We start from the raw sequence: 14,176 nt of genomic DNA, 5'->3' as shown, positions 1-14,176 counted from the left end.
AAACTCCAAAAAATCGCACTATAGACAATCTCTTTTGGGATAAGTTTTTGAAATACTTTAATTCTTTTAATGAAAATTTTTTCCCTCAATCTTTTTCATGAAATTTGAATTTTTCTTTGAAATGGTTGTTTTTTTATTAAAAAATTGATCTCAACTTTTCCCTAGAACACACCCACCGGTGTGAAATTTGAATGTAAGAATTAGTAAAAACTAAAAATCACACAAACTAACTAATTTACACCTCATAAATATATGTAAAACAACTATATAAATAAAATAAGAATAATAATAATGACTTTAGTGTTTTTGAAGAATTATAATTTTTATTTTTGATTTTTTAAATATTGATTATTATCATTGACATATTCAACTATTATTAGATAATCAAAATTATTTGCCAAGGAGAAAAAATATTTCAATAAATTTTTATTTAAATTTAGATTATTATTATTATTATTATTATTATTATTATTATTATTATTATTAATTTTTTGGTTTGATTCAACAGAATTTGAATAATATTGAAGACTCCACTTAACACTCATTGCATACAGTGATGCTCACGGGGTGAAGAAGTGGAATTGAAACTAATGAAATGAATTACATCACATAGCATCAATCATCACTTCTGGGGCTTGCACCCAGTGACCGGGACTTCCTAGGAGGTCATTCATCCCAAATCGCCGCTGGCTCAAGAATGCTTAACTGTGGAGTTTTCCGCACAATCAAGCCCACTTAGCGTGCTACCCCATTTGCAAAACCTTAGTAAGTATTGTGCCTTATGAACCATTCAAGTAGAGCTCTCATCACTCTTTTTGTATTTAAGTATTGAGAAGTTTTCGCAGTGCATTATATAGATATCATTTTTTAGGATTCAACTGTGTTAAGTAAGTCATTCATCTATAACCATATCCACGAAAAATAATGGTAACTGACTAATTTCTCAATTTTTGAATAATCCACTTAAGACTCATTACATGAATAATGTTCATATTATCAATTATAATTATGATTTATTTAATTAAAATTTTAACTAATATTTTTTTATTTATCTATAAAATTACTTTTCAATTTTAAATATTAATTAATCTAACTTAATTTCTTTATAAATTTTATACGAATTTTTTGAATTTGAATTAATTTTAAAAAAATTACAAAAATATAATAATAATAATAATAAAATTACAAAAATTTAATAATAATAATAAAAATAATAAAATTTAAATTTAAATAAATTTAACCGACTTATTATCTGCCCCATTAATTACAACTTAGTGTACCAGTGTCTTGTACAAAGTACACGTGAAAAGATCATTCGCAAAAGAAACGCATCTGATGATAAAAGTAATTGGGAAAAGAGGAAGTTCCTCTATGGCCTTGATACCACATTTAAATGCTGAAGTTTTGACTATTTCCATGTCAAAAATTGTTTAGATCATTGGAGTTAAAGTATTCATTGATTTATTTATCTACTCCTAAATTATAACGTCAATAGTCATGCATTATATGAAGGATTTCAGTGAGAGAGTGAGTTAAATCATGGAAGCAATAATGACTCCCTATATAATGATATATAATATAATGAAAATATTTTGTGTAGAGTTTAAGATCAAAGATATATAATGAAAATATTTTGTGTAGAGTTTAAGATCAAAGATTGGACCGATGAATACAAATTATGGTATATTGTTGTATTTTTTTCTAATACGTTTATATTTATGTAAAGATAGGAATATAAAGAAAATATATAAAAATATAATATTATTACCAATATTGTTTGAAAAACTTATAAAGACATTATAATATTATTACAAATATTGTTTGAAGAACTAATGAAGAGATTATAATATTATTAGAGAAGAAGAGGAGAGTAAGCTTCAAAAGGATGAGAAATAATTTTAAACTAGCGAGAAGTTTCTTAACTTTTAGTCTCCTCATTACCATGTGTTTTAGCGGGATCTAAACAACGTGAAACTAAATGAAGGAGGTTGTTTGGGGAGAAGCTCCCCTTCCAAAGCATGGGGTTTAGTTATTGGTGTTAGAGTTTAAGAAATTCATAATTTAATGAGGCAGAGGAGTTGTCCGGAAAGTTATGGAAATTTCGGTTATATTTGGAGAAAATTTGGCAAGGATTTTTGTAAATCCAAGTTATAATTGTTAAATTTTAAAAATTTAGGTGTCCTAGACGTTTTTGATGGTGCTGAATTTATTTCCACTATCAAAAACATAATTCAATCACTGCCTTTATAAGATTTTTTGAATTTTTTTACTCAAATTCTGACCACTTTTGACCATCCAGGAAATTCCTCCACCTCGTTAAACAAATCCCTAGAAAACTCGTCTTCATCTGAATTTAAATATTATAAAAATATCTCTCTTTTCATGAGTACTCTTCATTTATCCAAAATTTCAAATTGAATAATTTGGAGGGTTAATTTTCATTCCATGTATTTCATAGGCTACACATATTACCATTCTCCGTATTAGCACACTTTTGAAGTTCATGTGTTGTGTTCTTGGTATCACAATCATTGTAATATATCTCATGTTAAATGTATATGTAATAGAGGTTGGTATATTTTACAACTAACGAGTGGGGAAATTTATATATAAATGTTAATGTAGTTGGTATTGAGAGAGGAATATGTAGTTTGATTGTATGAATGATTATTGCGAGGAGATTTTTTTAAAGGAGTTATTGTGTAATTTATTTTACTTAAATTTATTTTGAAGTCACATTGTTTATATTTTGGTTTATTATGTTATTTTGAGGATCTAACACAAAACATTGGTGGGATAATTTATATTTTTATAATGTATTTAAATAATTAGATGTACCAATTACACAGTTAATAATGGAGAATATTGTTGGTATGTTCAATTAGAAAATACATAAACCTAATAAATTTATAATATTTGGTACTAAAGCATATAATTTTGGTTGGATTCCATAAACAAAGTTATCTTATCATTTTCACTATAACAAGTTTTAGGGTCATTAGAGTGGTTTTATTGTGAGCATTAGGATTTTTGACTAGTCTTTAAACTAGTCTTAAATATATGTTTCTTTTTTTTTATATATATCTAGAGGAATCACAATTGAGCCAATTTATTACTCCAGTGACATGAGGTTGATTCTAACTACTACTACTATAACTTATAGGTCCCTACGTATGTCCCTTCCACAAACATGTGTTAATTTGAGGGATTTGAATCTCGAATTTCATAGTATACATAATACTTCATAACCCAATAGTTGAGATGCTCCCTTAGGGATATTCTCAAATAAATATTTATGATAAAAATAGTTGTATCTAAGGTTAGTGAACTTTAGATAGAATGTGACTAGTGGAATTGAAAAGAATATAAAATATAATATCTTAGATCCAAATTACTTTTCCAAAAATTGTTGCTCAACTAAACAAAAACTAAATAATATTTAAGCATCTTTGATAAACAACACCTATAACAATTTAAAATTCTTTAATCAAATTCTAAAATATTAATATGCTAAATTTTGGACTTTATAGTCCTTATTGTTTCACTAAATCTATTTAAGTGTCATAGTTACCTTTTAGACAACATCTTAAATTTCATGATATCCCTTAAAACCTAGGTAATGTATTGATTTCACTCTTTGGTGCTCGTAAAGGAATACCCATTTAAATGTTCTATGGTGTGATATACTTTTGTGTTATGTCCATGCATGCTTTAGCCAATGACTTGGTTTTATCTCATCCTTCATTAGGAACTTAGATGTGCAACCTCCTTGCAATATGAAACTTCCTCAGGACATGTAGTCCTCCATTCCCTACTCTCTTATATTTGGCCCTTGATCATTGACTTGATTCCACTATGACCTTTGGGGTACTTAGTTAGCGGATAGAACAATTGTTTAGGTTCCATCTTAGCTCCAATCCATGATCTTACCTAAAATTGGTTAGGATGCCTCCATTTGATTTCACTCTTTGGTGCTCATAAAGGAATACCCATTTAAATGTTCTATGGTGTGATATACTTTTGTGTTATGTCCATGCATGATTTAGCCAATGACTTGGTTTTATCTCATCCTTCATTAGGAAAACCTCCTTGCAATATGAAACTTCCTCGAGACATGTAGTCCTCCATTCCCTACTCTCTTATATTTGGCCCTTGATCATTGACTTGATTCCACTATGACCTTTGGGGTACTTAGTTAGGGGATAGAACAATTGTTTAGGTTCCATCTTAGCTCCAATCCATGATCTTACCTAAAATTGGTTAGGATGCCTCCATTTGGGTCCTTAAATTCCAGATATATCAATGAACACCTAATTGGGGTTTAATTGGCTTAAATTTCCTAAACTCTTATTAATTTCCTAGCTCCAAGTATACCATAACTTTCATAGGACATATTGTATATTTGTGTCATAGTTCATAAAACATAACATATTTTTCATGAAAATACATGTGGTATAGGCCTTCAAACCTACATTTACTAGTCAAAACCTATAGTACACTTCTTCTTTATAGAAATCTTCACTTAAAAAATAATCTAAAATGCTAACTTATGACTTCAATTTGTACCATCCCTATTTATATTAGTCCTATCCTCTATGTAATTTCTTTCCAAATATTTTCACATTCTCTCTTTTTGAAAACCTATCTTATAGAAAGGCTTCCTATTTAGGACCAAATATTGATCTAGAATTTATACTCCTCCATGTCCTTGGATTGATTTTTAGCATCATCTCCAACACCTTTATAACTATCTCCTTCTTTTGATTTGGTTTCTTTCTTAGAGGATTTTTGTCCTATACTAGGGAATTTCCATTGGTTTAGTCCCCTTCCACACCTTGGATATTTAAAATCTTCTATTGCACGGGAAGTCTCAACATAATTAGCATAAGAGGTATAGCACTATAAGACACCATATAACACTTTATTGTTTCATTAATTATATGGTATATCTATGGTGTTTTATTGCATTGTATCAAAGACTTTGCTAGCAATTCTATTTTGTAAGGTATACAACATGTATAGGTTCATTTCACAAGAGCAAAGATTTCTTATAGAAATGCTACATCAACCATATTTATCCCATACAACTTTAACATGTACAAAATATTATTTTTGGGTGAGCTATCTTTCTTTTCTTTCCGATTAAGTTGTCTTTATTTCTTATTCACATTTGAATTCTAGTTAATATACAACGCTAGGTCAATTCATCAACCTTAAATCCCGAATTAATCTAGTGATTTTTTATCCTCTTTTATTTGTCTCTTGCCATCTTACAATTTCTCATTTTTTTCTTTAAAATTGAGCGACAAACTACCTCTCTCCTTCCTCCTGGTTGTACTGTGGTGTCTAACTGAATAGTCATGATAGGATTTGGTATCTCCAATGAGGATCTCCCTTCAACCGTTCCTTCTATCCAGTGAAGCGTCTCTCTTTTCTCATCCCTCCTATATTCTTCCTTGGACTATAGTGTCCTCTTTTGGTTCTTCAAGGACTTCTTGCTATAGCCCCTTGCATTTTCATGTCAACAAAATTTATCCTAAAATATGTCAAATATATCCCCTCTAGCTCAAATGATTATTATAATTATGCTTCTTGGTATCTATTTAAGTATTAATAAAAGAATCAACATGGCCTTATAAGATGGGGGTTTCTCCTCTCATATAGTACATGAACCAAGTTAAGCATGGAGGATTTACACCACTTTCTCACAATATTGCTACTCCTAGCTAAGTTTGTGATAAAACTTTACCTCCTTGCCTTGAAAACATACAACCTACTACCTCATATAGGAAACTCAATAAAATCATGCCCTACATATATAAATTTTATGAATTGATCCTTTGAGAATTTGTAGAACTTAGAGACTCTTAAAGGAACCAAAAATATTCCTTACAAGTAATCCAAGTTGAACTATCTCTTGCCCCTCTTTGTATTCAACCTTGTACATTTCCATCCAAGGAATGTGAAACACATGATTTTTCATCCCATTAGAAAAGTTCACCTAAAACAAATCATAATGTCTTATATGATCATGCTTTCCCTAGCTGAGGGATTTCCTTTAAAAAATAGGTTCTTCCTTTTCTTGTTAAGATATGATACCTAAACATATGAGTTTTCATCCCACTAGACAATTTTGAATATATAATGCCTTATATGATCATGCTTTCACTGATGTGCGAATTTCCTTCAACAAGTAGGTTCTTCCTTTTCTTGTTAATGCATCCTACCTACTACCCCAATCCAAGTTTATACTCCTTGAGATTAAAATTCTTTTATATTAGTTTCTTCAATTGAACTTAACATAATTATTCCTCAATTTGAATCAAAATGGAAATTGGTGACATTGAGTTTCTTCCCCCAACTCAATTTTCAGGTGATGTTCCTCCTAACTTCTAAAATTCCATCCCACCTCATTTATTGTGTTAAAATGTCTCCCAAGAATTAAAGAATTGGAATTATTTAACATGCTTGGAACTACAATGAGAATTTGGATTCCAAGATTGCCTCAATGCCTCATCCTCCTTTGTTTGTCCCTTAATTAACTCTTTAACCACTTCCTTGGAGTCATGTATTTGGAACCTCTTCACTTACAAGAGGCCCTCTTTATCCTTCCTACTATCCATGCCTCTTGTCCTCTTTTATCTTGTCCTATCTGTCACCAACCATCTCCATTGTGGATGATATTTTGTGTGTCTGTTGCTCATTTGAACTCATTTTCTTTCCCTTCTTGGTTAATGCTTATGCATGTACACTCTCTTATACTAAGGAAGTGTTCCCTTCCTTTTCTTTGTTCTTCCTTTAGGATGGAATTGTTTCCCTCCTCCTTCTCAAAGTAGTTTCATCCAACTCCTTAATCATATGATTCTTTTTGGATCATTTAAACCTTATCCTTTCTCTTGTTTTCCATGGATTTCTTGAGGAAATGCCTTATATCCCCTCTTCCCTCACTTATTCTTTCCTTTCCCTTCTTCGAATTGCTAGCATAAGTATTTCCTCTAGCCCTAGCCTCTCATTGGTAGCTCAAGATAGTTTATAGTTACACCAATGTCAAGGCGTCTCCATGTTATGATATGTTTAACCAAGTTGACTGAATATATATCTTGAGATGGGGCCTTTGTGGGGCCAAATTTCACCTTTTATTTCTAGCATTGGCAATTTCCTATCTTAAGAAATTAAAAACATGCTCTTCTCTCCTCCTTTCTATTCTCTATTTTTTCTCCTCCCTTATCTTTCACCACATCAATAATAAATTCCCTATAAGTCATTGTGTTTGATATATTTGACTCAAGATGTATTCTCTCTAGTTAGGTTTTCTCATCGCCCTCTAACCTCTTGGTCTCTTCCTTGAGATGTTTGATTTGGTAGTCACATCATGTGGCCTATAGTTGTAGGATCACTTTATTATCTCCAACACCTCCTTCCTCCTCTCGCCTCTTTCCTTCACTATTATTTTCCTAACATTATCTTCACCCTTCATTTTCCTATGTTTGTCCTTTCTTTCTGTCCCCTCCTCTTATGCCTTCATGACCGCTAATGTTTCCATTTTTGGAATATATGTTAATGTTTCCATATTTGGCATATATGTTAATGTTTCCACCTCTGACCTACATATTAATGTTTCCACCTCTTATCTCCTACCTTTATTTGTTCTTTTCTAATGTTACCTCATCCTACACCCTCTTGAAATTTTAGTCAATGTTATCACTTCCTCTACCTTCATCAGTGCTTTTTTAGTGTGGTCACCTACACCCTCACTAGCCCCATGATGGAATTGTTTCATCATTCTTTCTACCATGATTCACCACCATCATCATCTCCCACTCCATCCTCTTATCTAGGATTGGTATTATTACCTCTCATCTTCATTAATTAATACACTAGCATTACTTCCTCTCACTCTTTCCTTCACTAGCTCTTCCCTAGAGTCATTGCCACTCAACTGTTGTTTTTGCTAATGCCTTTCTGATAATTTTTTTCCTTCCCTCTTCATTCCTCTCCTTTTCTTATCTTCACCAACATTTCCATTTTCTTCCCTCTCCACTCCTCACCATTTCTCACTTCATGTCCTTCCAAGGGATATTTTGTCAATATCACCCCCACTTGGGGAATGATTCTAAACACTTGTATTATAAGTACATAACACATGTGTTAATCGGTAGTCCATTGGGTCAGATATTAACATTTTTTATTTCTTTATGCCAAGTGTGCACTTAATTTTCCAATGCACACTATGAGAATTTTGAGGTGAAAAATGGACCTCAATGAAAAAATTTACTAACAAAGTCAATTGTAAAAGAACAAATAAGATTCAAGATGATGATGTGATCACTAGGAGTAAATATTTTTAAAGGAAACTGGTATTATTACCTCTCATCTTCATTAATCAATACACTAGCATTACTTCCTCTCACTCTTTCCTTCACTAGCTCTTTCCTAGAGTAATTGCCTCTCAACTCTTGTATTTATAATGCCTCTATGATGTTTTTTTCCCTTCCCTTTTCATTCCTCACCTTATCTTATCTTCATTAACATTTCCATTTTCTTCCCTCTTCTCTCTTCACCTTTTCTCACCTCATGTGATTCCAAGGGATTGTTTGTCAATATCACCCCCAATTGAGGAATGATTCTAACACTTATGTTAAGTACATAAAATTTTCATTATAAGTGCATAACACTTGTGTTAATTGGTGTTCCATTGGATCAAATATTAATTTTTTTTTATTTCTTGATGCCAAGTTTGCACTTAATTTTCCAATGCACACTATGAGAACTTTGAGGTGAAAAACGGACCTCAAATAAAAAAAAATTACTAACAAAATCAAGTGTAAAAGAACCAACAAAATTCAATATGATGATGTCATCACTAGGGGTAAATATGTTTAAATGAAATTGGTATTATTACCACTCATCTTCCTCACTATTTCCTTCACTAAATCTTACTTAGAGTCATTACCTCTCACCTCTTGTATTTTCTAATGTCTTTCTGATGTTTTTTCTTCCTTCCCTCTTCTCTCCTCACCTTTGCTCACCTCATGTCCTTCCAAGTGATTTTTTGTCAATATCACCCCCACTTGGGGAATGATTCTAACACTTGTATTATAAGTACATAACACTTCTATTAATTGGTGGTCAATTGGGTCAAATTTTAACAATTATTTATTTCTTAATGTGAACTTAATTTTCCAATCCACACAATGAGAACTTTGAGGTGAAAAGTGGACCTCAAATAAAAAAATTTACAGACAAAATTAAGTGTAAAAGAATCAATAAGATTCGAGACGATGATGTCATCACTAGGGGTAAATATTTTTAAAGGAAAATATATGTTTATGAAAAATCTAAGCACTTGTTGGATATGGAATTAAATTCACATCCAATGAGTACCCACTTTTTAGTAAATATCAAGAAACACTGCAAATACTTTAAAAGAAAATGATTTTAACTTTCCTTGATGTGAGTCTACTTAAAAGTATGTATAATGGGTACTCATTACATGTGAATTTAATTCCAAATAAATAATTGAGTTCCTATACTTCTGAGTAAACCTATACAAAGATAATTAAAAATGCAAAAAAAAAATCGTTTTCTTTCTTCTCCTTTAAAAACTCATAACTTGTGTGATAAATAATTTGGTTGTTGTGAACCATGGAGACAAGAACATATGATGGTAGTGGTGGCTGAGAGGTACAAGTTACATGGTTGAGAGGTTTAAGTTGTAATGGAAGATTCGTAGTAGGCTCGTGAAGGAGTCTATCATGGGATCACATGGGGATCTCAATTTCGTAATCAATTCTGATGTTGGTGGCCGAGAGCCCGAGGGATTAGGGGTTTTCATCTAAGTGGTGATGTCTATGCAATATTTATCTTGAATGTAATGGGTATATCCATTGTTGTGATGTTTATGCGAAAGTCAAGTGGTGGCATGGAATGGCCATTGAAGGGTTTCTTGCCTGCAAAATGTTTGTCAAAAATCCTGAATGAGAAGCCCACCTCGAGAGTGGCATAGGAGACAATTGTATAAGGTGTTTGACAAATGGAACCAACCAAATGGGTAAGGAGTTAGGGAAATTGATTTAAAAAATTTCCCATTTTTTTCCAAGCTCTGTCTGGAGAGTTCCTCTGCATCATGGTCAATGAGGATAATGTTATAATCACACTGGTAGTCAAAATACAAGAGTGGACAGTAATTTCACTAGGTTCATTGAAGCTTCTATTCGAAGGAAGGAAAATTATGATGGATTTGAATCTCAGAGACTATGACATTAAGAAGGATACCTCTATCTTTTTTATTTCTTAACTAAATGTCAGAGCTAGGGTTGGGAGGGCATTTTGGCACTGTTACCCACCACCTGTGGGTAGTATACATAGGAGAAATTTTTTCTCCCAAATGGTCCTCAATCGGTAGCCAGCAAACCCTAGTATCCACTAGATAGCTCAATGTGCCATTGTCTTTGCTACCTGAGGCAGCCATGTGGTCCCTATACCACTTGTCATGAATAAATGTTTGAAGATAGGCCTCCAAACCCCAAAGGCATGGATTTTCATTGGTGTAGTTGAGTAATTTTCCTTACTTGTCATGCAAACTCTTGGGCATGGATTGGTGGGGGGATTCGATGGAAAGAGTGGGTTAGGTTTGTATCCTTGTCTCCACTGCTTGATTTTGTGGTTACCCTTGTATCCTAGTTTTTTGGAATCTCCTTTACTATCCATTAGCTTGAGGGTTGGAACTACATGGGAAATCCCAATTTTGGTTGTGTGGTCTCGCTTCTCGACGCCATATACATCTCTCCCTTTCCACTCATTTAAGCCTCTTTCATCTCTTTTCCCATCTAGGTCCACATATATCCACTAGGTCCACATATGGTTAACCTCCCCCTCCCTTTTTCCATGCCTTGGGTTGGGCCTGGAACGATGCCCAGAGGTTGACGCAACTAAAAAGAAAATAAAAAGCATAATTTAGCCACTTTCAACAAGAAATGGACCACAAAATGCAAAATATGGCCAGGGAATGCAGATTTAGCACGTGGGAAAAATCCAAACATGAGCTCTACCCCTTACCCATGGCCATCACCCTAGTTCCTATGGGCCCTAGATGAGCCCCCTCCATCATTAAGGAACCCATGATTGTCCCAACCCCTTGTGGGAAATGAATCGCAGCACCTTAAGGGGGTATCCACTACTACACAATATTCATCGTGTTCTCATACCCTGGTGCCCTGAGTAGTTATAAAGATAAATCAATCATAGGAAAAAGGCATATGAAGGAGGGTGGAAAAATAAAGGTCAAGGTAATTGATGTACCACAATTTTCTCCCTCCACTCACATACCCAGGTGTGGGCTTCCCTTATTATAGCCACCCTTGTACCATGGCATGTTGGGTTGTGTTATATTCTTTCCACGACTAACCCACGTAGTGAACCGGGGGGTTAGAGGGGGGGCGGAGCCCCCCCTTCGTTGCGCCGATTGCGCAGCGGGGAGGCGACAGCCTCCCTTGTCCGGGGGATTTGAGGGTGGCGGGTAGCCCCCCTCTACGGGGTCCGGGGCAGTGCCCCGAGAAATTTTTTTTTTGGACCCTATATTAGGTTAGGCAAACCTACCTATGGTTTTTGGTCCATGGTTTTAGATGCGTTGGTTTTCGGTCCATGGTATTGGATGCTTCAGCATGTATAAATATGTATTGTAACATTGAAAGGAACATAATGAAAAATCAAGTTGGTAGTCCCGATTTTGGGATCAGGGGGAAAATCTCTGTGTATATGTGTTTTATGTGTTATGCTCTCGCATTGTTTATTTTTCTGTGATTTAGAATTCGTATGCAAGTAATTTCTGTACGGGGTTAAAACCTTCATTTGGTATCAGAGCTGTTTTGGCTTCAAGGGGACGCCTTTGTTGCTGAGGGGTTTCGCTCGGGCCTGTGGTAGACCCTGTTCAGTGGGAGATTTGCGAGATCGATTCTGGTGGTGAAAGAAGATGGCGAGCAGCGGAAAGATAGAGATCGAGAAGTTCAATGGTCAGAGTTTTGAGTTGTGGAAACTCAAGATGGAGGATCTGTTGGTGGATAAAGATCAGTGGATCGCGGTAGATCCAGGTACTAAACCAACGGGAGTGACCGATGAAGAATGGAAGAAGTTGGATCGGAAGGCAAAGAGCACAATACGATTGTGTGTCTTAGATTCAGTATTGTTGAATGTATCAGAGGAAGCTATGTCGAAGGCTTTGTGGGACAAGTTAGGGACTTTGTACCAATCTAAGTCTCTGGTGAATAAACTGTTCCTGTGGAAAAATCTATATAACCTGAGGATGAAAGATGGAGACTCAGTGACAAAGCATCTGAACGCATTTAATACTGTGGTAAGTCAGTTAGCGTCTGTTGATATTAAAATTTCGGATGAAGATAAGTGCATCAGTTTGTTGTGTTCTCTACCAGATTCGTGGGATAGTTTGGTTATTGCAATAGGTAGCAATGCAACTGCTTTGTAGTTTGATGAAATAGTCTCAGCCTTGCTGACGGAGGAAATGAGACGGAAAAATATGGAGAGCTAGAATGGTGATGCCTTGTCTATACGAGGACGGTCCCAGAATAGAAACAAAAATAAGTCATCGAGTGGGAGATCTAAATCTAGAGGGAGATCTAAATCTCCAGGAAAACCTGTAAAGGTGGTGTGCTGGAAATGCGGAAAGGAAGGGCACTTCAAAAGGGACTGTAAATCTAAAGCTCTTGAAAAAGGAAAGGGATCTGATGATGCTCCTTCTACAGAGGCGAAAACCACCTCAGATGAAGGTGGGGATGTGTACTTGGCTTCTTCAAGTATACATGTAGATCATGAGGCATGGTTGATTGACTCAGGTGCATCCTTTCACTTCACTTCCCATAGAGAGTGGCTCTGTGAGTATGAGAAATACGATGGTGGTGATGTCTTCTTAGGAGATTATAGGAAGGCTAGAATCATTGGTCGTGGAAAATTAAAGTTGAAGTTGCAAGGTGGAAGGGTTAGAACACTTCCGGGTGTTCTGCATATTCTTGCATTGGCTATAAATCTGATTTCTGTAAGCAAGTTGGATGATGCAGGCGTAAAAACAGTGTTCGAGAAGGATACCTGCAAGATGGTTCGGGGAGCACTGGTATTGATGCGGGGAGTTCGGACTGGAACTCTGTACAAGTTGCAAGGTGGAACTGTTGTTGATGGATGCAACAGTTCTGTGGTTCCTGAAAGTGGAGCTGAAAATCTAGTGGTCTCTGGAGAGAAGACCATGTTGTGGCATCAAAGGCTTGGACATATTGGAGAGAAGGGCCTTCGAATACTTCATGGTAAAGGTATGGTAGAAGGTATGAGTAATAACTCTCTGGATTTTGATTTCTGTGAAAATTGTGTATATGGGAAGTAGAATCGGGTGAGTTTCCCCTTTGGTGGTAAGAGGGCGAAACAGATATTAGAGCTTGTGCACAGTGATGTGTTTGGACCTATGAAGGTTCCATCACTGGGTAAGTCTGTGTACTATGTATCATTTATAGATGACTTCTCAAGGAATACATGGATATATTTCCTTAAGAAGAAATCTGAAGTCTTTGACAGGTTTAAAGAATTTAAGGCTCTGGTGGAAAATCAGACAGAGAAGAAGATAAAGGTGTTGAGGACAGATAATGGTGGAGAGTTTTGTAGCAAGGAATTTGAAGAATTCTGTAAGAAGTGTGGTATAGCACGACAGAAGACTACTCCATATACACCTCAGCAGAATGGAGTCGCAGAAAGGATGAACAAGACGTTGATGGAAAGGGCAAGAAGCATGCTCAGTAGTGCCGATTTAGGACAGGAATTCTGGGTAGAGGCGGTGGATACTGCATGTTACTTGGTCAACAGGTCACCTTCATCAGCGTTGGAGGATAAGACTCCACAAGAAGTATGGACTGGTAAGAAATCCTCTCTTTCACATCTGAGGGTATTTGGATGTGATGCATATGTACATGTTCCAAAGGAGAAACGAACCAAGTTGGATAGTAAATCTGAAAAGTGCATCTTTATTGGGTATAAGGATGGTTTAAAGGGTTATAAGCTTTGGAACGCAGTCACACGGAAGGTTGTGTACAGCCGAGATGTGGTGTTCAGAGAGGTAAAATATGTTATTAAACATGAAGTCCAACCAAAGAAACCTGAGAAGATAGAGTTTGGGCTAAAG

General features: G+C 35.0%; 1 protein-coding gene across 1 annotated transcript in view; it reads right to left on the bottom strand.

The window, feature by feature from the left end:
* Nucleotides 1-14,176, bottom strand: part of LOC149158192 (mitogen-activated protein kinase mpkC-like) — a 298,794-nt gene that overhangs the window by 151,129 nt on the left and 133,489 nt on the right. The gene's annotated exons all lie outside the window — the stretch shown is intronic.

This window comes from Pinus tabuliformis, chromosome 5_2 (genome assembly GCF_031772625.1).
Source record: "Pinus tabuliformis cultivar Carrire ecotype Pingquan chromosome 5_2, CPIR1, whole genome shotgun sequence".
Lineage (NCBI taxonomy): Eukaryota > Viridiplantae > Streptophyta > Pinopsida > Pinales > Pinaceae > Pinus > Pinus tabuliformis.
The sequence above is the reverse complement of the archived record's forward strand: the minus strand, read 5'-3'. Positions and strand labels throughout refer to the sequence as shown.